The sequence below is a fragment of the Lichenostomus cassidix genome, chromosome 12, assembly GCF_008360975.1.
Source record: "Lichenostomus cassidix isolate B80296 chromosome 12, HeHo_3.0, whole genome shotgun sequence".
In the NCBI taxonomy this organism is placed as follows: Eukaryota; Metazoa; Chordata; class Aves; order Passeriformes; family Meliphagidae; genus Lichenostomus; species Lichenostomus cassidix.
This window is the reverse complement of record NC_139493.1, coordinates 1,876,801-1,903,558: the sequence shown is the minus strand read 5'-3', so window position 1 is coordinate 1,903,558 and position 26,758 is coordinate 1,876,801. Positions and strand designations below refer to the sequence as shown.

The 26,758-nt window shown below is 42.6% G+C and overlaps 1 protein-coding gene across 5 annotated transcripts in view; it reads left to right on the top strand.

The window, feature by feature from the left end:
* The window catches only part of LOC146431530 (contactin-4), a 246,066-nt gene that overhangs the window by 91,787 nt on the left and 127,521 nt on the right, over nt 1-26,758 (top strand). Inside the window, exon 1 of one of the 5 annotated variants that reach the window (XM_085072260.1) lies at nt 23,936-23,954. The exons of 3 other annotated variants lie outside the window; for them this stretch is intronic. The gene's annotated coding sequence lies outside the window, so the exon portion shown is untranslated. Of the gene's footprint in view, nt 1-23,935; nt 23,955-24,445; nt 24,465-26,758 lie in introns of those variants that run through there. One more of the 5 variants, XM_085072259.1, reaches the window with a different exon arrangement.

The following is a 26,758-nucleotide window of genomic DNA, read 5'->3' as shown; positions in this document are numbered from 1 at the left end:
ATGTCATGGCAGTTTGAGTCGGTTTTTCATGTAGGAGTAGTGAGAGGAAACTTGTTGGTACATGTTTTGATCTGCTTCGCTTCCTCCCTAAAATGAAACTTGGCAATGTGATATTTGGAGCTGATGGGGAAGAAATTCCTTTTAGTTCTTCTAATCCATTGTGCAGACTGTTAGGAATTTCCTACGTGGGTTTCCTCTTGCTTTTAATCTCATAACAGAGAAAAATGCTACCTGAGAAAACTTGTCATCCCCAAAATCTACCTCAGTGGTAAATTGTATAAAGATACATTAAAACTTTATGGTGTTTTTTTAGAGGACTGGAGGGGCAGGGATCATATATGGAGGGAGGTTGTGGAATAGCCTGAAATGCCTTTGGAGAAGCCCTAAGGAAGGATTTGTCTCTCTCAGACCAATCTTAATGCTTGCATTGAGCTTTCTCTCATGGGTAAGGACACCTCATCCACACATCTGCAATCATTCAGGAAATCATGTCCTGCAAAGCATATCCTGTCCTGAATGCTGTGACTTTCTGGGATGTGATGGGATCCTAGCAGGGATTTTCTGGGATGTGATGGGATCCTGAGCAGAACTTGGGCTTTATCTCCTGTTCTGGAACTGGGTGAGACCTTGGACTGGCTGGTCCAGGTGGGATTCCCATGGGATGCTGTCCCACCAAAGCAATGCCTGGCTCTTCATTTACTTACCTAAACACAGAAATGAGATTTTATATCATATTTCTGATTAATTTGTATGGTAATAAACCCCAGTGGGTGAACTGAGCAATGATTCCAGCTCACACAAGCATTCCCACTTGGAAGAATTTCCTGCCTGGCATTTCTTTCACAACCGTCTTCCAACGCCACCTCACTGAGAAGGTTATTCTGGTAATTTTTTTTCTTTTTTTTTTAAACTATTTTTGAAAAACAGCTCCTTCCTGAGGGCAGCCAAGTGTCAAACACAGAGTTATGGATGGTGTCAGCTGCGTGTGGAAACACACGCTCCATTTATTCATTCCAGCTGTGGGAGCTTCGCTGTGCAAACGCCGAGTGCTGCTTGTGTACCTGTCAGCCCAGAGCTTTTAATGAACATTGATCATGTTCAGCCAGACGTTGATTTGAATCAAGTGGATGGGAAGTCATTTTTAAAAGCACAGTGGGAAGTTTTTTTGTTTTGCAGCGGTGTGGAGTGTTTAGGATGAGCCTGAAAAGAACATTAGCCAGTAAGTCTCCACTTGGAAAAATTATTGCTGGATGAGAGAAGGAACTGCACACTCGATTTGGTCATCTTGGAAGGTTCATTTATAATTTAAAGTAATTTTTCAGCACACTGTGTGTTTATATTTACTTTTATAGAGAGAATTATTAAGGTTGGAAAAGAAAGACCTCCAAGATCGTCAAGTCCAAGGTTGGACTTTTAATTAGTTTCAAAAACCCTGTAGTTTAAAGTCCTCTTTAAATATTCCCTTGTGCTCCCTTTGGGAAAACAACTCTGGTTATTTATGCAGAACTTGGTTACATAATTTGGGGAGATAACCTTTATCTCTTTGCTTGGCTGCACCGTCTGGCCCACCAGATTCCTTCTGCTGTTGTAGGTGATGGGAAAAGTGAACTGTACAAGTGCTGGGCTGCCAAATTCCTCTGCAGATGGATGGGTTGGGAGAGTTGTGCCCTGGAGCTCTGGGAGCAGACAGATGGGACACATTTAATGCCCAGCATGGCTCATCCCCCCGAGAGCTGCTCCCTCCCATGTAGGGCACAGTTGGCTCCTTGTGTCCCATGGGAAGAGCAAAGGGACACCAGGGGTGAGGATGGGGACACAGCAGAGCTTTGGGGAAACCCACAAATGGGTTTTGGGAATCCCAGGGAGAAGATTCTGTTCTGTGGTCTAAAATTGCCACATTTGTTTTAAGTCTCGTTTCAAGTCTCGTTTCATTCCACAGTCAACAAATGGTTTTTGGGAATCCCAGGGAGGAGAATTTTGATGTGTGGTCTAAAACTGCCAAGCTCGTTTTAAGTCTCATTTCATTAAATGTCCATTTCTGCACGGGCTGTGTGGGTGAAAGTACCTCAGATAGAGGTGGTTACAGTGGTTGCTTAAAAACCTTATTTTATGGCAGCTGTAGAGGAGAAAACCCCATAAATGAAATCTTTCTAACCCAATTCAGTGCAAGTTTCCTAATTGAGAGAAACTACTAACTGCAGGAGGAGGAAAATATTGAATATTTTTATTGTAGTCAAAACTTCGCAAGGTTTAGTTTAAAACAAGGACTCAAGTGAAGTCTGCAAGCAAACAAATTGATCTGCAGGCTCTGCATTTGTGGTGACCAGAGTAAAAAGAAAGAAATCCATAAGTCATTTCTGCAAGAATAAAGCTAAAATTAGCCGAGGAGTCACTCTTAAATGTTGTTTACATAATGATCTCGTGAGGTGCTGAGCTTTACAATTTAATTGTGCACTGGAAGGTAGAAACCTTTTAAAATAGGTGTTTCCATTCCTTTAGGGACTAAGAATGCAAGGTAAGAGACTCTAAGCTCATTTCTTTCCCTCTCATTTTCCTTTTCAAATTATTTTAACCAATAACCTTTTGACTCTGGAGTATGCAGAAGACAGGGAATATCAAAGTAGAGCAATCAGGTGATAATCCTACTTAACCAACCTTTGGCTTGCAGCATCTGCTGTATTTTCAGTCTGATAGGACCAGAATTATCATTACCAGTAATTTGATAAGTGTTGTCATTTTCCTTTGAAGAATATTTTAATTTTTTTTTCTCTGAGTGAGTACACCTGCTCCCTTGAGAGTAAACCAGCAAATAATTTATGCACTGAAAACCCTCGCCAGTTTTTAAGTGAGAATAAACATTTCTGAGATCCCTGTGGTTAGAAAACTTGATGATTTGCCCACAGATATTCTCCTCTTTTCAGTGTTGCGCAGTGGTGTCAGTTTGAGATGTGATAGCCAGATCCTTGGGTTTTTTCCAAGGAACCTTTCAAAAAAGTTCATCAAATCAGAGTTCAGCTCTTCCTTAGTTTTGAGCTATTGTTGTGTGGTTTTCTGGGCTTCAATTGGTGATGGAAAAAGCAGGATAAAGTTGCTCTGGTGTTGGGCATGCCAGAGATCTTCCAGTGGGGCTGGAGACATCTTCTCATGGAACATTGTGGGGACGTGTGGAAATCATGTGGAAATTCAAATGTGTGGAAATTCAAAGCCTTTGATTTCCCCCTGGGGATTCATCACAGCAGTTTCTTGTCCAGGTTTCTCTTGGTTCATAGTAATTCCTGAATGCATTCAGCATTCCCTCAAACAAGCCCTGAAAGTCTCTTCTAGTAGCAATGATTATCCACATTTGCTCCATTTGGATGATCAACCAGATCTACACCTTTTCAATTAGGACATAAAAACCTTTGTTTTTTGTCCTTTGTGCTTTGGTTTGTAGCCATGAGAGTGAGCTGCTCTTCCCCTTTGGGGGGCAGATTTATTAAAGGATCTTTTTGGTGATCCACGTAGAACCAATTTTATAAAGGAGAATTTTATTCCTGTGGCGTTTAGTATTAAGGGAGATTTCTTACTTTTCCTTATTTTTTTAATATTCCTTATTCTCTATACTCCTATCCCACTGGTCCATGAGATCTGGTAATGCCTTGATGGATCTCTGTGTCTTTGGAAACAAGGAGCTGCACCCACAACTTCCCTGTGCCTCCCTACCAATGAGAACCTCTCCCTCTGCACTCCCTTCAGCCTCTCTCATCCTGGGATTTCCAAACTGAAATGAGCTTTCAGAACTGTTATTTAACATGGAATTTTCAAGGCACTGCTTAAGGCAGGATCTCCCCGAGTGGGCAGCCAGGAGAGGAGGAGATGGATGGGTTTTGTCTTCTGCACTGGTGGAGCTGATTAAGGGTTTTGTCATCCCAAAAACCCCCTGGGGCTCAGATTGACAGAGCCTGGGCTGGTTGGTATTCTGCTCCTCTGCACTGCTGTGTTCCTCCCTGGTTACACTCAGGGAGAGAGGAGAATATTAAACATCAATAAATGAGTCAGGTCACATGGCTGCTGTTCAACACGCCGAGATTTTTTAGACAAAGCCTTGTTATTGTAGAAAATAAAAGGAAATATTCTGTCCAGCTCTCCAAATTTCCCCACAAGGTTGGAAGGGAGGCAAAGATCAATCATTGATAAAGATGGCCTATGGCAGTGGGTAGATGAGACTGTCAAAGCAACTGAGAAGCAATAAAACACACAAAACTGTTAAAATATTGTGATTCTTGGATGTTTCTTCTTAAAAACCTTTGATTTCTGCACCCTGAGGCTCCCAGTTCCTCTGCAGCCTGGAGAGGTCTCAGACCCTGAGTGGATTTTTGAGTGCCTTGCAGTCTTTTGCAGCAAACAGGTTGGGAAATGAGCCTGTGAAGAGGGAGAACCTTCCCTGCCTTTTCCCTTCCCTTTCCAAACCTGTTGCCAGAGGGGAAAAGTCTTTTAGGAAGATCCTCTGGCAGCAGGTGAATGAAATGATCAGTTAAGATGCAATAAAACACACTCAAATATTTGATATTTGATTCGTGAGGATTGCAATGACATTTTCTTTCCAAATCTCTGCTCAGCTGTTGTGGGTTGGGGTTGCAGAATGCAGGTGTGCTCACCTGGTCTGAATGCCTCAATGCCTTAAAAAAAGAGAAATTCCCATGTTTTGCCTTGCTGGGAATTCTGTTGTTTGATATATTCCATGTTTCACTTCTTACCTGACTAGCAGAGAGCTGAGAAAGTCCTGACAAGCAAATAAGATTTTGGGTGTTGTCCCGGGAACCCCAGATGTTCAGGGCTGCATCCCTGAAATTCATAACCAGGGTTTATTTTCTGGGTTTTTTTTTTCTAAAGGAATTAAACCTAACCCTCCTATAAGGTGAACAGGGAGACACAAGTGCAGGCACCACGTGAAATACAATTTTATATAAATGTTTCCTTCCATCGAGCTGCTGAAGCAATTTATTTGCCTAAGTTGTAAAACAGTGGAAATCCAAATGACAAACTACCAGTACAGCACGGAGAAAATATTGTTTTGGAGACCTCTCCTCTTTCTGCAGTTGATTTATGGGCTCCTTTCTGGCTGCTGGGGTGGCCCATCCTAAAGACAGGAGGAAATGGTGCAAGAAATGGTTTAATTTGTAACAGGAGCATGAGGTTTCTGCTGGCCTTAGTGATCCCCTGCTCCCAACCATCCATCCTCCTCTCCCCTCCACTGAGCCCTGGGAAGCAGGGAAGGAATTTGGAGAGACAAATTTCAAAGCTAAATGATGATTTTACCAACTCCCCGTGTGACGTTTAAGTGGTGCTTCTTGTGCTTGAAAAAAGAAATGGTGCAGCGAGGAGTTGGCTTAGAGAGAAACGATAAATCAAAGCAAATAAAAAATTAAACTTCCTCATGCCTGGCTGTCAAAAGTTTGGAATGAATAAACCAGTTTTAACATTGTTAAGCGAAGTTCGTGGCATCTTCCCTGTGAACTGCTGCTTAAAAACAAACAGTTTTCTCACTGACAGCATAAAAATTGTTTCCCTAACATGCCCAGAGGTGAAATGACTGCCTGGAGGAAATAAAGCTGGCAGATTTTTTTCCTCTCTAAGTGGAGAAAGTCTCGGGGCTGTAAAAGCTGTTGTGTGGTTTAACTAATTTCCTTGAAGCTGACGGGAACAGCAGAGCAGAGGATGTATTTTCCCTGGCGAGCTGATATTTGGGGTTGTTGATGAGCTCCTGAGAATTGTCACTCCAGGAAAGCCAAGCAGGAGAAGGAGATGCAAGGGAGCAGAGATGGGCTGGGTGTGTCAACTGGATTTTACACGGTGCCTAAAAATAGTTGTGAGGCAATGTGGGAAGTGGCATTTTTGCTGGAGCTGAATGAAGTATCCCAGAAAAAAAAAATGCCATCCTTGAGCTCTTTCCTCTTCCCTGCTCTTTGCTCCATCCCTGGGGCATTTTTCCTTCTCCTGGGTGAGGTTCTCATGGTGAAGAAATGGGAGGGAGGGATTTTTATTTCCTCAGGTGCCAGCAGGGATTAGCATTGAAAAGAAGTGAACAATATGAGAACTGTGGTTCTCTCCGAGTTTATTCTGGGTAAAACCATTCTCCAGCCTCTTACCAGTAAATATCCAAATAAGAACCCAGTAAATATCCAGATATCCCAGGAATTGCCCTGTTTGTCCTTACTCTCTCTGAATGGATAAAGTCTGACGTTGAACTCATGTCCAGGAGTGTGAACTTCCTTCAAAAATAAATGGGAATTATTAATTCTTGGATGCAGCATCTGCCCAGGAAACATCACAGTGAGTCCTTCACCCTGGGCTGGATTGGGGGAGGAAAAACAGGGCAGGAAAAGAGAAATTCCCATCCCTCTCCCTTCTTAACTCATGTTTGGAGTCTCCTTTATCACTTCAGGCATAAAATCTGAGCGTTTGGAGGTCATTAAGAGAGGTGACACAACCACAGGACCTTTTCTTGAGCTTTTTCTTGAGCTGCTGATGAATGAAGAAAAAGAAATTGAAGGTCTGATGGTCTCTCTGTACTGTGTATTTCCAAGGAATATTCCAGAGGTGAAGGCTGGAGCTCCAAGTACCAAACAGAATTTGGGTGCTGTGAGAGCCCTGAAATAATCAGTGAGAAGAATCAGCAGTGCTCTGCTCAGAGAATATTCCGGGAGAATGTTTAATTTCAGTAATGGCCACTGAATAATTGATTCACCTAATTTACAAATATTTTCATGGAAAACACTTGAGGCTTTAATCACACACTCTGTAAACAGTTTGTGTGTATCAGGGATGGGAAGTTTAATGACAAGCTGGGTATTTTGGAATGTTTTGTTCACATTTAGGAGCTATTTCCACTCTTTAGGCACTGCTGGTGTTGTTGGGAAAGAAAATGGGAATTTTCCTGCCTGATCCTCCCTTTTCTACATGGAGAGCTTGGAGTTGGATATTTTATCTCATGCAAAATATTCCTTTTCCCCCTTTTATTTAATCACTGTTGAGATGCTGAGTATCTGTACATTGCATAATCACAGGAGGGGCATTTGGATGGTATTTTGGTTCTTAAAATGCATTTCCAAATTTCAAAATGTATTTCCAAATTTCCAAATGCATTTCCAAATGGCTCAATCAAGACAATTTGTCTGCTTTTTTTCCACTTTTTCCCTTCCATAGCATCCTCTTTTTCCTTTTTCTGGTCTTCCCTGCAAGAGAAGAATTGGGTTTGAGATGAGTTGTGCCTGTGTTGTTGCATTCTGGATTTTCATTTAGGTACCTAATAAAATCCCTGTAGGTTGTTCCAGCTCCTTGTCCTTTTCCCTGCTAATAATGGGAGTTGTATTGTGGAGAGGAGGAGAAAATAAACAATTAAGACAAATGAATTAATTCTTGTCTCAATACGATGTATTAAGAAAAGAATTCAGGGGAAAAAAATGTGCATACATTTGAAATTTTGAATAAATATTAATAATAGTTATAGCAACAATAAAGAAAACTGTGGGAGTAAGGGAATTAAAGTGACCTTGAATTCAGGTACATTATTACAGTATAGATACTGTTTGACTTTAATTTTTATTAATGTAGATAATGGCTTACATGAGCCTTATGGCTGCATTACCAGTGCTCTAAAATTTAATTAGATTTTTAGAGCAGCTGTTAATGTCTTCTCTAGGATTATATAATTCAGAGGCAGTGTCAGGAAACTTCAGCCATTTCATTAAGCTCTGAGAAGAAATTGAAACAAAGTATTTTGTCCACAAAACTACCCTGAATTCCTGGGGTTTTTCTCTTAAAAAGCCATTGAAATTGCATTTATTTTATCCTTGCAGTGCAGGGGATGGATAACACATTAAACCATGGAGAGAAAATGCTGTCTGGGAGATATTTAAAAAAAGCTATTTGGAATTTGGAGGTTTGTTTCTCATTCTGGTAGACCAAAGACTCAGAGTCAGTATAATAACATGGAAGAAACCCATTTTTAAGGTGAGCACAGGGCAGGAAGGAATAAATGGTGGAATGTAAATGAAAGTGGTTTATCTTAACTACAAAAAAAAAAAAAAAAGAAGTTTTTATTTTCCTGTCCACCAAAAATTTATTTAAAAAATTAGAAATGCAGCAGGATCTGTATTTTCATAGTTAATTCCAAGAGAACTTTGTGAAGAAGCAGCTGGGATGGCACTGGAGAAAAGGTATTGGAGAGATCCAATCCCAGGAAACAAATTTCAGTGAGAAGGTTTAGAGATGATATTTCAGCCTGATGTGATCCAGATGGAGCAGAGTCAGAATATTTTAAAAACATGTTTAGGGGAAAAGTGTGGATGATAAAAAATTGGGATTATCTGCTGAGCAGGAAAAAGGTGATTTACCCAGGCTGAGCTGCAGTTACAATGCAAACCTCTCTCTGTAAAAGGAGAATTTCTGGAAGGTTTGCAGCTCTTGCCCATTAACATGCACCTGCTAATGAGGAGAATTAAGAAAATGCATTTTTCTGCCTTGGTAAATGCTGGTTTTCGTTATTCAGCATCTCAGGGTGGTGATGGGAAGGGTGGAGATGGGAATGGAGCAAAGGATGAGATATGTGGGGGTTAAAGAAATGAAAATGGTGAATGGCAGTGACCTAATTTCTGAACCAATCCCCTGGGCTCGAGTCATTCACTGATTTGTAATTATGTGATGAACTGGCCAAGAACAAAACCAATCCTGTCAGAACCATCCAGAGCCAGCAGGAACTGCTGCAGCTCTGCTGGGCAGCCTCTCCCATCCCTCCCTGTGCTCCACAGGGAATCCAGGGCTGGAAACCAGGATCCAAACTCAGGTCCATTATTAATTCCAGGGAAGTGTTTCTGGCATGTCAGGAATTGTTTGAAACCTTGAAGGAGAAGGTTTTTGGTGTTTGCTGAAGGGATTCCATATGGAAGTGCCTGTGGAACAGGGATGGGATGGGCTGGGAGGAAGCAGCACCTGAGAGCCCCTGGGGCTGCTCTTGGGCTGCTTTCTGTGCCACAGACACAAAAAAATGGCAATAAATAAGAAAAAGGAGACGTTTCAATCATTAGAAACTTTATTCTTGGTGGAATAGAGCTCTTGAGGAGCTCACAAAAGCTGCAGTGCCTAACTTTGGCTGATCTGGTGTTGCTGTAAAACATCTGGAGAGGAAAGGCAGATGTTTTAGATCCTGAGGAGCAGTGGGAGCATCCCTAAGATGGGCTGTGCTCCAGCAGGACAGCAGCAGAGCTCCCTGGGGGTTGGGATGGACCTGAGGGAGCAGGAAACCCCAGGATGTGTGCAGAACCTTCCCAGGTGGGATCACAGCCAGGCATTCCTGCCACCCTGCTGAGCTCTGGGCTGGGCTGGGAGCTCAGCAAATGCCAGCAGAACTGTTGATCAGCCAGGAAAGATCAGCATTCCATCCCATTCAGCATTATTGATTCAAACAGCACCACAGCCACTTGGTTCACGAGGAGCTCTGCCATCAATCCATGTGGAGGATGACTCTGCCAAGGAATTCCTTTTTTAATCAAACTTCCACCCACCACCTGAGCTACCCAGGGCACTGGGAGAGGTGGGAAATGAAGTGTTTATTTGGAGGTGAATGCAGCAGTGTGGGAGCTGAAATTCCTCACTTAGGGATTGACAGAGAGATCAAATAATTTTTAAAAACAGATCTGCAGTGCTTTGAAAATTGAGAATCTCTTGGATTGCTCAGTCTGTAGCTACTCATGGATTTTTTTTGCTCTATGGGTTCAGCCCCAGCTCAGCCTGAGAAGGTTTGGTGTAAATGGATTAAAGACTTTCTGTTTCTTCAGGGTAGATTCCATCCATAAAGTGATCCAACACCTCTGGGAAGTGTCCCTCATCCCTGAGGGCCTCTCCTGCATTTCAGATGTAAATAAAAATCATTTTTAAGTCACAGAAATCTCTTTCTGTCGTTAGTAGAATTTCCAAACCCACGGTTAATTCTAAAAAGCTTTTCTATTTGATGTTTAATAGAGCCGAGTTAATAATTCATAATTTAATGTATCTGATTAATTTTGCCTCTTTTTCTCGAAATGTCTTCAAAGCACATAACAATTATCTCAAATGTACTTATTCAAAATGACTCAGTGACCTCTCTTTCTAGATCACTTATTCCTGATTCAATTTCTCATAGCAGTGCACAATTCCTATTGGTTATCATTCATTATTGCTCTGCTAATTGAGTAATCACCAATCCAGTTAAAAAAATAAATAAGTAACAACCCTCTGGCAGGAAGAAACACTAAAAATGGATTAAAAATTCCTTTTGTCCAAGGCCTTGATGCCTTGGAAACACCTTCCTCCAGCTGAGGAAGACACAATGTTCATTTAAGGAAAACAAGAGCTGAAATCCTGTTGTCCTGGGAATTTGCAGTGCTTTTTTTAAACCAAGCGATGATCTAACTCTATAAATTGTATAAAGATAATTAACCTGTGCCAGCACATCCAACACTCTTAATATCAAGCAGCAGATTTGCATAATATATTGCTCAGTGCACGTTGGTTTCAATAAAGTTCAGGAATTCCACTGGAATTACACCAGGGCTGAGCTGCCCAGCAGAGCCTTTGCCTCATTACAGGGAGATTTTTCCCCTTTTATTTCGTTCTCCTCTTTATTTTTAAAATCTAAAAAAACGCCCTTAGTAGTCAAATCGAGGCCTTCATGGGATGGATTCATTAAAGCCAAGGATTTTATTTGGCTGTTGTTTTCCCTCCCCTCTCCCTGGCACTCTGAGCTGCTCATTGGTGGTGGTTTTGCCAGCCCAGCAAAGCAGTTTGTTAATGAATTTCCCACAAATTAATTTCCTCCATTCCAACGGCCTTAATAAACACGAGCAGTTCTTTTGTGTGGAGTAGGAATGAAAGAGAGCATAATAACCTACTGGACTTTATTTTGGGGGAATTAGAAGTGCTTTTCTCTCGGCCTTTTTTGTCATTATGGACTCCATGAAATGATTGCAAATAAAGGAATGGGGAAAAGCAGGAATTGCTGGATACAGCTAATTCTGCCCTTACTGCTGATTTACCCTAATTTTATTTCCAGATATCACTGAATTTTGTTGTATTAAACCTATTGATACCTGTAGGTGGCTTTTTTAAATTTCTTTTTCCTGGTTTTTTGTTGTCACATTTCAACAACCTTTATCCTAAAAGAGGCTTTTTGTTTCCAACCAAAGCAACTCAAAGGTATCAACACCAAATCTGATAAATGGATACCCCACGGGTAAGGAAATTACATTGGCTTAATACCTCAGGCAAGTGAGATGCAATCTGCCTAAAAGAATCCACAAGGAGCAGGATTATCATGTGAGGAAAAAGGGATTAACACTTTCCTTGTAACTCTGGGTACAAGGGAATTGTCCTCAGCACCTTCCTACATTTACGGAGGTTCAAAACCCCATATATGAAAATATAGAAATATTTTTATTTATATAAGTTGAGCCGAGCTTTATGAGTTCATGTAGCTATATAAATAAAAATACATAAATATTTTTATTTATATAAATAAAAAACGTAAATATTTTTATTTATATAAGTTGAGCCGAGCTTTATGAGTTCAGGTAGCTTTAGGAGAAAATTTGGATCATAGAATAAGAACAGAATTGTTTGGGTTGGAAAGGACCTTAAAGATAAGGGATTATAAACCTATTTTTACATAAAATCTGACCACAGTAACTTCAGGTGTAATTGGATCGTCTGCTGAAGGACTTTTTGGTATTGTTTTTATTTATTTATTTTAGACAGCCTTCTTTAGGAAGTGCTGCTCACAAAAGGCAGTGGCACCAAATGTTAAACAGCAAATAAATATCCTGCGTTCACCTTGAGGGATTTTGGAAGTTCCAAATTATAAAAAGCCATAATAACTTCCATTTAGAAACCCTCTGACAGGAGGGAAATGAAAAACGAGGAGAGAATGCTTCCGCTGAAAGTTATTCCAACTCATTTTTATAAACAAAACAAAACACCCCAACTGTACAAACCAGAAATAGAATATTTTCTTTGATTGCTTTTTTTCTGAATGCATGTTTTTAAATACTCAGTGCTAAAGCTAACGAAGGACTTGTGGAGATAATATTCTCCAAGAAATTCCAGCAGCCCACACAGCTCCCATCTGCTTGGAGCAGCAGCACAGCCTGCATCAGACATTAATACCAATGTTTTATCTGGGGGGGAGAAATGAGGATATTTTGGGCCACTTTATGGGTTAATTTGGCACTGAGTGTGAATTTGGTTGTTTGGAAATGCTGAAAATTCTGGCTGGCAAAAAAAAACAAATTTTGCTTTGTGGGTTTTTTGGTTTTTTTAATCTAAAGAAATAATTTGTGATGCTTTCCCTCATTTTCAGTAGAGCCAGAGTGAGTGGGATAGAGGGATTTAAAGCAACTAGTATAGGTTTAAGAGGCTAATTACAATAATCCTACTGTAAATTTCCTAATGCTCTTTGGAGGGAGGAGTTTTCTGGCTTTTTGCTGCCAAGTGTGATCATCTGAGAGTCACTCAGTCCATCAGCTCCGATCTTGTTCTGGGCAAGGTCAGGAGCATGCAGTGTGCAGGTAGGTTGTAATTGGCCGTCTGCAGGAAGCAGCAGGGAATTCAATCCATTCCATGCACTTGGATGCACTAAACCAACACCCCACGAAGCCACTGGAGCATGGAAAAGGTTGCTAATCTCTCTGCAGTAATTATTGCAGGTGTGCCATGCTCCTGTCAGGGGGGACATTTGGCACTTGATGAACTTCAAATGTTCCTAATGGGTTTTTTTTTTCCCCTGTTAATAAATCACATTTTGACACGCAGAGACACCGGGGGAAGCAGAGTTCAGGAAAAGCTTGAAAAAGTTATGCTGATAATCAGTGATTTTCCTGGGAGTTTGGGATAATTCCAGCAAAAGTGGCTGGAATGTGTCAGTTTGTGTTCAGGTGAGTTGTGCTCTCAGCATGTCTGAGGAGGAGGAGATAAAGACATGGACACCTGGAATTGCAGAGTTTGAAAATGGTTGGAATTCATGTGGTTTGAAACAAGGACTCACTTTCCCTCTGTTCACAGGAAACAATTGCTCCTGGGAAACTTAGATGCCAGAGAATTCAGATTTTGGTGCATGAGGAAAAGAGGGAAGCCAAGGCACAGAGTTCTCTCTTTCGCCTCTGAGGTTACTTTTTAATCTGACAGTCAGTATTTCCTGGGTCAAACCTCTTCCCTCAAGCCATCATTTATGTATTTTAGAGCACTTTGCATTTGATACTCTGGTAATATCCTTCTTTCCTTCCTATGGATGACACTATCAATTCCATCAAGTTATATTGCATCATTGCAAATTTTCTCCATCCCAGGCATAAATTAATGGCTGTATTTCCTTCATGTAATGGAGCATCAAGAGGAAATCAGCTGTAATCTATTTATGGGATGTAACCTGTGCAGAGGTCTTAGTTTTTTTGGGTTTTTTTGTCAGATAAACCAGTGGTAGATAATCTACCAGTAGGTAGATAAACTGGAATTACTGTCCTGAGATTCTGTCATGTTCACCAGCTTTATTCCCTGAAAAATATCCATTAACTATGACTTTGCATCTTAGAATTCTTCTTTTAGTTTTAAAATCCCAGATAATGAGATCTTTACACACTGCAGCAATAGAGACAAGGAGATGTTTTATGCTTTGTCCCTTCTGTGGAAGCACAGGGTTGTGTTCTGCTGGGAGATGGGTTGATCCCTCAGTTTATCTGAGTTTAGATGTGATTTCCAGATGTTCCAGCTGAGGTGAGCCCAGCCTGCCCTCAGCACCAGGGCCACCATCTCCCTGTCCAGGGCCACCATCTCCCTGTCCAGGGCCACCTCTGAGCCAGGCAGGTGACAGAGGTGACACGGTTTTACCTGAAATGATCTGGTTTCTCAGTGTCTGACATTCAGACATGTCACAAACGATTTGAAATGCTTTGCAGTGTAGCATTAGGATGTGCTAAGTGTGTTTAATGCAGCTCTGCTTGTGTTTGGAGCTAATGGCTTCACTAATAGACTTCATTGTAGGAACTGTGGTTGGGTCACAGCCAGGGACAGGGAAAGATCTAGAACAGCTTTTACAGAGCTTTCTCAGCCTCTGGAAGGGTTAATTCTCCCTGTGCTTTGCACAAGCAGAGAGCATCACTGATTTCAGCTGCTCACCACCACTTCTCTCAGAGCTCCACTGCTTCCCCTGCAGCCCCTGAGGCTCACTTGGCAACCTGCAAAGTGCAGGATGAGCTCTGGAGGGCTGGGAGGTGGGTGGTGGTGCAGGGTGAGAGTAAATGGGGAAAAAAACTGTGAAAATTCTCAGCAGCAGCAGCCTGGAGGTACCAGAAATCCACGGGGAAGCTGTGGAGTTGTGTAGCCAAAGCTGCTGGTCCTGGCTTGGCTCAGAGGTTCCAATCCAGAGTCTGTGTGAGGCTGAAGCTCAAAGCCAGGTGAAGGTTTGTGACATGGATGTGCCACCATTGCATCCCCAGAGAATGATTTTAGTGTCTGACTTTATGTCATCAGGGTTAAAGCACTGATCCTCCCCAGGGAATCAGCTCTGAGAATTTCAGCTTTGCCACTGACACTTGTGGGCAAAGTGACCAAGGCTCAGAATTGTTTCTGTGTCGTTGGCTGCAAACAGAATGAGCAGGTGGGACAAGTGAAAAATCACTGTATTGCATTTGCTATCGAAAGGCACTTGCAGGAAATGTCTGTGAGTGGTGCAGAGTGTGATTTCATGCTTTATGGTGCCTCAATCTGTTCCGTTTACAGGGGAAAAGGTATTTCTCATTCTCCTGAGCTGCCAGCTTTGCCAGTGCTCCATGAGCCCTGAGGCTCCAGCTGGGAGCTTTCTGGCTTCTCCATTTCCAGCAGTAATAAAGAACCCACAGGGCAAATTCTCCTCTTGGTTACACCCTGATCTCCCAGGAATTCACAGGCAGCTCCTTGGACAATCAGCAGGACAAGAGGCATCAGAGGAGAGCTGCAAGCTGGGGAACCACCCGTTTAGCCTGATAAAAAGAGCAGGAGAACTGAGCAGAAAGTGAAAAAATCATCAGGAAAATGTGACAATGAAGGAAGTTTTTTGAGAATGAGATGTGCAGGAGCACAGGGTGTTATCTCAAGGAGGTGGTGACAGGTCCAGTGCTTGAGTATTTTCAGTGAAAGGGTGGAGAGAAGTTACCATTCATCATAGCTGGAGATAATTGAGGCATTTGGGGAACCATGATTTGAGAAGTGGCCATAGATTTACTGTATTTTAAATTCTACTTTTCAAAAAAATAGGATGGTTCCTTGTTCTCCTTTCTTTGATGTTCTCACAAGAAGATATTCCAACATTCCTGCAGCTCATCAGAAGTGCAGGAGAATAAATCCTAAGTTATATCCCTCTATCCCATCCCAGGAATTCAACACAATTTACCTCATATCTTCTCCAGCTCTAATTCCTCCAGTTGTGCATCACCCCATTGGGATAAAATCAGAACTAAGTGTGAACTTGGTAACATTTTCATCTGCCCTGAATGTGTTCCTTCATTATAAAGCTCAGCATTACCATGCAAATTAGCACCATAATTAGTTTTGTTATGTGTGTCTCTGTCTGGCAAACTGAAACGGATCCTGGAAAAATATTTATAAATGGAAATTGTGAGCTGATGTATTTTTTAAATGCTGAAGTTTTTCAAAAGATCATTCAGCATCAGTTTGTGCTCTGGGCGACTAAAGGTTCTTGTCCAGGAAGTCCAGTGATGTATTTTACCAGCAAAATTATATTTATTTATTTTATTTCCTCTCTCCTTAGCCACTGGAGAGGAAAGCTCAGAACTGAGAGAGATGTGCAAACCAGTCTGAGGGATTTCTGCATGGTTCCCTCTCTCTGGGTAAAAGGAGGATTTGTGTTTCACATCTGCCAATCTGACTTATTTCAGGAGCTTTAAATATCTCTAATAACTTCTGGGGATGGGAGATTTGTGAATTTTTATGAGTGCTAGGAGAGAGTTGTCTGAATCAATGACAAAGGCAGCTTCAGCTGCTGTCTGGACTTTTTTCAGGAGCCAAATTCAGTAGTTTTTACTCCAAAGTTGTTGCCAGGTAGGAAAATTTCCAGGTGTGGATGCTCTGCAGGTTCTTGCTTTTCCACACTTCTGGGATTTTCCCTCCCAGAGGAAGGAATGCAGGGCACAGAGGAGGTGACACAAAGCTCAGTGACAATGTTCCTGCAGGAATTCACCTCTGCAGAGCACCCAGGGCTGCAAGGAGCACCCACAGGAGGCAGATTTTCCAGGCCAACTGGAATTTCTCACCAGCAGAGAGGAGCTGTGGGGGCAGGACAGGTGAGGTCTTGGTTTGGAAAATGTCATTTCCTTTTATCCTACTTTGCTCCCTAAGGAATGACCCCAAAACCCTCATGACATGCAATTTTGGAGGCTTCCTTAGCTCAGCAGACCTTCATTTTCATCCTGCCCCTGATCATCCATGGGCTTTGGCAATTAAAAGACCTGAAGCAAATTAAAGTGCCTATAATTATCCACAATCTCACGTCAGCTTGCTGGGCACTCGCCAAACAGCCCATTTAACAATCACTTACACCTCAAACCCTGCAATCAGCAACCAGCTCAGAGGCAGAGGCTGAACAGAGAGGAATCCAGAGCTTTGTTTGCTTGGGAAAGTGAGCAGAAGAGATTCCATAGGATGTTAGTATGGAATTGTAAAGGATCCCCACACAATCCCAACATCAATCCTGACTTTGATCCCAGTGTTCAACAGCAGCTCCATGGTGGTTTTTAGGGACGATGGAAATTACTGTCTGTCACAATATTGCAGGAGTGGAGTGTGGGCACCTGTGGCTAGCACAGGTCTTTCCCATGAGAATTTTTCCCTGTGTTTTATAAACAAAGATAAAGTTTGGATGTTATTAAAAACAGTGTCTCGAGATTTGGACAGTTCAGGCCTGGCCAGTCAGGCCTAGGGGGAGGTTTCTGACTGACCAATCTGAGTGACCTCTGAAAAATCTATATAAGTTGGAATCAAATAATAAAAGTGCTCTTTTTTATGCCACACTGAGAATCCAGGGTTTTTTTTTTTCTCTGCTGGAGGCTCAACAGCGACAGGCACCAAACCTGGGAACTGATGGTTTGGGATTCTTGGATATAAAGGCACAATAAATACCACAAAAGGGACAAATCATTAATTTCAGACTCACTGACTTCCAGGAGATATCCTGGTTGTGCAGCTTTGCCTTTGCACAGATTATTTTTCTGCTCTGAGGCGAAACATTTGCAGCTTGGAAAAACCGTCGCTGTTTGGTTTGGTGGAGTGATGAACCAGTTCTCTTTGGAGTTCAATATTTTGTGAACACCTCAGGAATGTTTTTGGTTGGAGTTTTAATGGCACAGAACTGCAGGCAGCGTTAGGAGGATGAGCTGTGCTGAGTATCACTGCTGTTGATGACTGTGATCCATTTGGGAAGTCAACAAAGATGGAAAAGAGAATAAATTTACCCTTCCAGGACCGTCTTTATACAGTCTAAAATAACACATAGGGTAATTTCCCTTCGTTTTCTGAAGCTAAGTGCTTTTTTGTGGATCTCCAGCCTGAGTTTTTCACTCGTGCAGCACATCCTTGGAGCTGATAGCTCTCATCTTTTACGGCAGAAATTGCTGAAGCTGAGTAATTAAAGTTATTCTTGACTTCTCTTATTTACTGGAAACGACTGAGCTGAATCATAAAAGATTGAGGATTGTACTTTGAATGGTTTCCTGGATACTTTGCTCCTAGCAAGTAATTCCTTAATAGCAAATCCACAACAACAACAACAACAACAACAAAAAATGTTCTGGAAAGGAATTTGGCACTTGACTTGTGTTCTTTATTCCCTGCAGTGATCCCTGGTGGATCTAAGGAAGTGCTGGTTGGCCAGAGTATTGTCCAAGCCTCTCTTGGCTTCCCAAATATTATTTAAAATCTAATATTGCCATTAAAATAGAGGTTTGGCTTCTGTAACTACCTCATCCTCTTTTTTTTTTGTGCATTCCATAACTTCACCTTCCCATTTTTAGAGGATGGAGCAGTGGGAGAGCATCACCTCTAACAGGCAGCACAGTCCTTGCCTGGGGTGGGATGTATGAAATGAAAGTAAATTCACAAATATGGCAGAATAAATTTTTAAAAAACCAGCAAATTTATTTGTCCTGAAGTGTGGTCCCACCAAACTCCCCTCACTTTGAGTTAACTTAGCTTGTGTCCAAGGAGTGAAGGAGCTTGTTATTGCTAAAAAAATTATTATTTTCTCTCCAAACAGTGAACTTTTGTGAAAAATTCTGTGAGCTCAGATGAGGACATGAAGGATGTTCAGCCATAAAAAAAAGCCCTGAGAAGCAGAATCACAAGTTGTGATGCTTGCTGTAGTTTAATCACAAAGGGGTTTTTTCCTCACCTCATTCCTCAATTATTTTTCAGACTCTCGGAAGGGTTTGGGTTGGAAGGGACATTAAAAATCATTTAGCTCCAACTAGATTTACACCAAGTTCCAAATGGGTGTAGTTTATTAATCACAGGATCAGTTTTTCCCCACCTGGATTCCTTAATTATTTTTGTTTTCATTTTCTCACTCTATGACTCTCCAAGAGTTCAGCTCCTTCAGGCAAGGACAGAAAAGTCACTGCAAAGCTGATTTGCTACCCTTGATCACAGAGACAAAAATCCAGAAATACAAGAAGTTTGAAAAACACGACAGCTTTAGCAAATAGGTGCAGGTTTGCTGGGTGTAAAGTTAATTTTAGGGGAGAGTTTTACATTTAGGAAAGGAATTATTTTGCTTTATGCAGGAGGGGTGTGGGAAGGAGCACATCCAGCGTGATGCTGCCCAGAGAAGGAAGCATCTCCAGGAGAGTTGTCCCCAGTTTAGTGGTGTTTGTGTTAATATGAATAATTCCAGTGTTCCACTCAGCCTCCCCAGGCATTGCCACAATATTGGGAACATCCATTGCTTTCCCCAGCCTTTCAAAATAAGGGATTAAAACGTTGTTAGATGAGATTGCTGTGGTTTGCTCAGTGCCTTCAACACTTCCTCTTGAATCCCTTAATGCAGTTTTTTCTCCTTTTCCCCTCTCCTCTCACAGTGTTCTCTACCAGAGGATCCCTCAGCTCCTGCTTTGGTGATGGTTCTGTGCAAATGGAATGGTTTAATGATGAATTCTGCTTTCTCTGCAGTGCTGTGTCTCCTTTCTTGCACTGAGTTCCACCTTAAAGGAATCATTGAGACATCACCCAATTTAGAGTTAGAAGTCTTCCTGCCTTTGCTTGGCTGTTTCCAAGGGGATTCATCCCACCAGGGAGAGACAGAGCTGGAAGGAATCCTGTTTGCTAATTACTGCCACCATTTAGAAACAAATCTGAGTCACAGGGCACCACAGTGAATCCAACCCAAGGAACAATAAAAACTGAGTCTATGTAATTGCTAAGGAAATGAAGACTGAGGAGAACTTAAAGGCAATTAAAGCCTTTATTTCCATTTTATTATGGAATAAATACTCCAGGTTATTTTCATTTGCTTCACTTTTTGTTTGCTCGTGGGGTCTGCTTGTTAATGTGACTGGGATGGATGAGAAGCCCTTAATTAACCTGTTTTTGTGGGCATCTCGTGGTTTCTGTGAAATATGTGTGCTGACAGCTCTCTAACAATGGTACAAATAGAAATGACAGATTTGTAAGCATTGGTCAACTGAAAACTGTTCAAGAAATGCAGTTTTTGAATTATTGGACCAGGCTTCTCTGCAAATTGGAATTCTATTCAGTTAATTGAATTCTCTGGATCTATGGCAATTTGCATAAAGTTATAATAAGAGCCTGGTTATCTTTGTAAAAGCTGCGCTTTCAGAAACTTATATTAAAAATGGAATAATACCATTTTTATTTTGCAATAGCCAAATGCAGAAATATCTAATTGACATGGGAACAAAATTGAAATACGTATTTTGCTCTCACTTACAAAGAAGTTCATCTGGAACAATCCCAACAAACCCCTCGTGGATGCTGTATGGATTGTATGGGAGTGAGATGTAGCTCTGTTTGTCTATCACATCCCAGTCCTTCCTGCATCTTGGATTTATTTTAGTATATATTGCATAAAGTCAATAGAGCTTTTGCTGAAACCCTGGAAGCAATTTCCTTAAAACAGGGATGGTTCATTCCGTCTGTGCTGAGTCTGGGATTTGTGTCCTTGGGCATCCTCTGGCTTGGGCTGAGAGCTGCAGGTTCTTCTTCAGCAAATCTCCTTCCAGACCTTCCTTCCCCATTTCTCCCCACCTGAGCAGCTGTTTGGGTACACCTGTGGGTGTGTAAATTCGATTTCTGCACTCACAGTAGTTGGTGCCATTCCTGCTTTCAGTGAATCCTCCCTGATTCACCAGCAGCCTGGGGAAAGGCTCTGCTTACAAATAAAAGTGGCAATTAAGTGTTTGTTACGTTGACCTTAGGAAGCGATGGATGTGGTGCTTAAATAAAACATGTGGAAAGCAATAAACCTGCAGCTCGTGGAGGAGGAGGAAACATCTGTACAGCTGCCCTCGCTGCAAGGAAATGCTGAGGAGCTGTTTTCTGCTGGGGCCTCGGAAGGGGAGACTTCAACAAGAGTTTGCTCCACAAAGATGAAACAGATGAAGTGGAGGTTTGGGGAGAGGGAAGAGAGGTTGTTCTTCATTTCCATCCCTGCTGCAGCAGAGCCTCAGCACAAGCAGCATCCTGCTAATGACAGGGATGCTCTGATCATGCTTTGTGGAGGCTGTGAGCAGTGTGTGGTGTGTTCTCCCCTGGGTGTCCATGGCTCCCCTCGGCAGGAGGTGCTGGTGCTGCTCCCTCCCACCAGCACCACTCCAGGGATGCAGGGCAGGCAGGAGGCTCCCTGCACATCCCAGCCAAGGCACAGCAGCAGGGACAAGGCAGGGACAAGGCAGGGACAAGGCAGGGACAAGGCAGGGACAAGACAGGGACATGCAGGCTGCAGCTCCTGCATCCCACGTGCAGCAAGACAGGGCTGGAGCACAGAGCATCCCAGATTTTCCTCTCCTGGTGTTCTGTTCTGCCCTTTGCTGCATCGAGCATCCTCTGCTCAGAGCTCAGCAGTTCCTGGGCTTTTATTTTAGAGGCACAGAATTGATTCTTTAAGGAAATTAGCTCTCCTCAAGACCAAAGAGTTCTGCAGAAGTTAAAGATCTCCCCGTGCAGGACGGCACTGCGTCGCCTCCGAGCCAAGCGTCAATAAAACTCTCCAAGAGCAAGCAGGAGCAGGTCAGCCAGGTACAGCAGGGGCAAAAGTAGGACAGATTGTCTGGCAGAAGGAGAATTTCTCTGGCTGTTGCTTTCTCTGGTAGAATATAGAAGTTATCTGTGGCTAGAGCAGCTGATCATTGGAGTGGCTGGATGGAGGGGTGGGACAGTGCAGTGCCTGATGGCTTTCATTGTGCTTTCAGACTTCTCAGCTTTGTGGCTTTCATATTAATTTCTTTCTAAGTAATTATTGAAATGCTAGAAGTGAGTTAAGAGAAGGATATGCTTTGCCCAGAAAGACTTTTCACATTGGCTCCTTGGAGAGTAATGAAAGCAGAAATTAGAGTTGTGAGATAAATGGATGAAACTTCCAGTATTTGCTTTTATTTTTACAAATCCTTTGTAGTGTCCAGATAGCTCTATGCTTATAAAATAAAGCACAAAATTATATATATATTTCTATATATATATAAATAATACAAATATGAGCGTGTATATATATATTTATATATATTGTGAGCAACTTCAGTGCCTTACAAAAGTGCATTAAGCTGCTGCTGTGTTCACAGAAAGAGTTACCACTGCACTTCAGCAGCTCCCCTTCTCCCCTGCTCCACGTGCTGATCCTTCCTGCAGCCTCCTGATCCCATCTGGCCCAGAGCAGCAGTCAATATCTCCAATCCCAACTCCCAGTTTGGGTCCTGCCCTGCTTTTTGCAGAGCCTTGCAGTTCCTGAGTGCTCTCAGTGACATTGAGGATTGATAACCTCGCCTGTCCAGGGCTATGGATTTTTTGGGGACGTTGTGTGGCACTGGGAAATGCCACTCTGCAGTTCCTTGTGCCTGTCAGCACATGGGGTTTGATGCTTTACCTCTGGATTTTGGGTTCAAACCCTCGGAGCTGGGATTGGGCTGACTGGGGAGTTGGAGGAAATCCTGCAGCTGATTTTTCTGCAGATGATTTTTGTCCTAAACAGGCACTGAGTCAAAGGAGAGAAAAACACAGCATGGAAATGTCCCAGGGTGAGGAGAGGGAATATTCTCCTTGGATTTGGCTGGGGAGAACAACCCAGGGAGAGCAGATCAGAGCAGAGCAGCAGTTTCTGGTGATCTTTGGAAGAGTCTGATATTCCAAGGTGATATTCCAAGGAGTCCAAGGGGTGGAATGAGGGAAGTGCACCAGAGATTGAGCAGAAATGATGGAATATCCATGGAATGTTCCACCTGAACCTCGGGAATGAGCATCCTGCCCTGCCAGGCACACTGGGGATGGACTGGGAGCTCTCAGAGTTAAGTCTGTGCCATAACAAGATTTCTTGTTTTCAGCAATTTTTCCCTCATGGAAAGCAGAATTTGCCCTCATTTCAGAATAAAAGGCATCCCCAGTGAGCACCAGTGAAAGGGCTGATAGGAGGATTATGGAAATAATTAATTTTCTTAGGAATGTTGTAATTTCAGCGTTTCTGTAATGATCAGGGCAGTGCTTCAGCACAAACCACATTACAAAACCCAGGGATCTCAGGAAGGCTGCTGCAAATATATGCATTTTTCCTTTAAAAACGATAAATATATGTATATTTAAATACACATATCTATTTCCCTTTAAAATAATAAATAAACTCACACTGAGGTCTTGCTTCTACATTAAGAGGTCCAAAGTTTTTACATTAGGAAGGTTTTTTATCTTGTTCCTGAAACTTGACCCCATTGCCAAACTTTCCTAGCACAACTAGACAAAACTTTACCACCATAATGTGAATTTTCTAAATAATATTTTTTATGCTTGCCACAAGCCAGCCTGGCCCTGAATACTTCCAGGGATCCAGGGACAGCCACAGCTTTTCTGGGCACCCTCAGGGAAGGATTTCTCCCCAAAATCCCATCTAAACCTGAAACCAATCCCCATTTTCTTGTCATTCCATCCTTTGTAAATAGTCTCTCTCCATCTCTCTTCTTTTCCACTGGAAAAAGAGGGAGGTGGGGACAGGAGCCCCCAGCAGGTAGAATAAAATAGGAGATTATCAGCTTTATGCTCACAAAGCTGTAAAAATTATGAAATGAAAGGTTTCTTTAACGATTTCATAAAGAAATCCCTGGTATCCTTAAACCCCTGAGGAACATAGCAGAAAACAGTATTTTCTATATCCTTTAAATGCTTTATTGCACATAATTTGAAGCCCTTTATTGCTGAGAGCAAGAGATACCATCTCAGATTTTCCCTGCTTTACTTTTGGTAATGCCATTTCTGATTAAACTTGGAGGGTGTCGTATATTGAACCATGAAACAGTTAAATTTTTTATGAGCGCGATGAAAATCCTATTGCTTTTGGGTTTCAGAGTATCAATAACTTGAGCTGAACAAGTCAGCCCTCATTACTGGGATACAACAGAGCAGGATCTGCCCTTTTTTGTGGGTTTTTTTTCCCATCTTGGGAATGCACATTCATTTTGAAGGAAAGCATCTTTGCAGCCAGCCAGGCTCTGGGCCGTGGTGGGATCTTGGATTTCTTGAAGCTGTTCATTGCTGAGCTGCAGTTTCACCTCTTGGCTCCAGCAGCATCCCACATTTGGCTGGGAACCAGGGATAAAGCAGGGATAAATCAGGGACTGGGGCTGTTCAGCTCAGGAGTGCTCAGCAGAAGTTCTGTGGCACAGGGGGAAGTCAGCATTTCATCCCAGGTAAGGTTTGCCTGCATTTATTGCCCTGAAGGGCTTTGCTGGAGCTCTGCTTCTGCAATTAAAAGCTCTATATATTCTCAAGGATCCTACAGAGCAGTTTGCTTGCACACCATTACCAGCCTGGATCTGAGTATGGAAAAATGGGGATTTAAATTTAGAGGGAACCATCAGGAGGAGACCAGAGGAATAAAGTGTCTCATGGCAAGATGGAAAATGCAGCAGTGCAGCTTTTAAAAGAGAAGGCAGAATTTCCAGAGCTGTCCCAGGCAGTTGGCAAATGGACTAAAGAAGGCAAATTTAAGGCTTGCCAGGAGGAAACTCAATACCAGGGGATAGGAATTGGAGTGCTCTGCAAAGAAAATGTAAATAAGGCAATCTGGGCCTAGGAGGACTGTGGGCAAATGAAGTGCACAGCAAGAGCTCCGTGCTGAGGATGTGGATGTGCTGGGGGGGGAAATACTGAGTGTAAGACCACTGGGAGGAATTTGGGAACAGCTGCCACATGCACTGGTGAGTTACTGGGGGAAGGATTATGAAACTTGAATGGTTTGTAGGGAGAAGAGATGTTTAAGAGGAAATTAATTGCCTTTAGCCGCTTTTTGGTGCTTAAACATGTTTTGAAGTATCTGTGTAAGCTGAAAAAGAGAAGCAAAAGGAGATTCTCCAGTCTGGTGAGGAGTGGTAAGTGGGATTTGGCTGTGGAGAAGGAAGATCTTGGCTATTTTCTGGGCAGGCTTTGGTAGATATCAGTGAGAAAAAACGATGTACATGAAGTCCACAATGAAATCCTGTGACTATGAGGGATGTGGAGTCCTTTCAGGAGCCAAGGACATGGTGGTGTGAGGGTGATTCCCTCCCAGATTTGGGTCAGTGTGCTCAGGGATCAGACTTGTGCCTCATTTTCTGTGCTGCAGGATCAGAGCCCAAAGATCCCGGGAGCTGCAGGCAGCAAAATGAGTTTAATTCAAGGTTCTTGCTAAGCAAGGTGCCTAATTAGCTGTGGTGTTGATGAAGCCCTGCTGGAGCTGCAGATGTGCTGTTTGTGCAGCTCTGGGGGTGTTTGCTGGGAGCTGTGATGCTCAGGGGATGCTGGGCAGGCATTCTGGGTGCTGATCCCTCAGGGAAACATGCTGTTGTTGTTTCAAGCTTTTTCCAAAGACAGCACCTGCTGTGCCAAGCGGAGACAGCACCAAACCTCTCAAAATAAACACAAATTACAGCTAAAATCGTGCTAGCGAGGGGGAAAGCAAACTGGTATTAAAGTAATGAAAATCCATACGAGCTGCACCTCAACAAACACTCTGAGAGCACGTGTCACCTTGCATTTGGGATCAGAGATGTTGGAGAATTACTCTGCCTCTCTGCAGCTTTCATCTTTATGGATTATGGTGGGAAATGTGTGACAGAACTCCAGCCCCAGCTGAGATTTTCCACAGGAACACAAACTCAGGCAGATATTGCTGTCCTGGGAGTTGTCCACAGAGCAGAAATCATGTCCTGCTAGAGAAAATCCACAGTTCCCAGTAAAACCAGTGAATCCTCTGCCCCAGTAAAAGCAGCAGCTGCAGTTGATAAAAAGCTTGAATTGTCCCACAAATGTCATTTTTGGGATGGCATTGGAGGGAGCAGGAGGGGAGAGATGCTGAGCTGGGCAGAGTCAGCAGCACCACCCTGAAAGTACTGCAGGAACCTCCCGTTTGTCTGGAGGGAAAGAGAGGCACAAAATAAACTCAGACTATAAACCAGGATGGATTAGGCTGCGCTGATAATTCTCAATGTGTTAAAAAGCTGAGTTGAAATCAGTGTGAGCTGTGGCAGTGTGGGAATCCAAACCATATCGTGTCACGTGTGTATTTAAAAATGTGGTTTCACTTACCTTCACAGCCTGACAGGTGCACTGATTTGGGCAGAAAGGTGCTATTTTTAGCTTTAAAAGTCAGGGGATGTGGTTTAATGAATTGCTGTGATGCTTGTCAACGCTGAGGTTATTTTTTTATAGCCCTTAAACAGTGAAGTTCAACATGTGGTCCAGTCTTCCTGAAAATGAAGGAATGGCTTCTAAAAAGATTATTAAATTTTTTTTTTTTCAAAGCTAAATTTTCACAGCTCAAGAGTGTGTTAAAGAGCAAAAGGCTTCACTCTGTGTCAGTTTTGGCAGGGATTGAGCACAGGTTGGGTTCAGGCTCAGTTCCAGTTTCAAACACAACTTGTTTAGAACTTCCTTCAGCTCTCAGCGATTTTTATGAATAATTCCAGGAGGATCTCTAAGTTTTGCAAGTGGGGCATGAGAAGCTAATGAGGTTAGGTGGCTGATGAACTTCCCTGCCTATAAATTATGGATTTGAGGAGAGCTGAGGAAGCTGTGCATCTCTGTGTGTGTGTTGCTCCCAGGAGGGTGACGATGGAAGGTCATTAAACCATAATGGGGTTTAGTGGGGTGGAAGCAGCAGAGACAACCCAGAGACCACATCCCAGATGGAACAGGAGACAATTTCAACCCTCTGCAGAGCTGCAAGGGGTAAAACACCACGGGAAGCAGCACTGCCATCCCCCCAAGCCAAGAATCCTCTAGGAACTTCCTGATTTTTCCAGCCTGATCCTTTTCCAGCCTTGAGAAGGAGTGGAAAACATCCCTGCCCGACCTGTGGGGCTGCACAGGTAGAGAGAGACCCCATAATTCCCAGAAAAAATAAGCTGGAAATAAGCTGTGCTTGGAGGAAAACAGCTGGGGGCCACAGAAATGAGGGATATTGTGGTGACAACATAAAAGTAATTTCTCATTTGAGTCCTTCCAACTCCCTCTG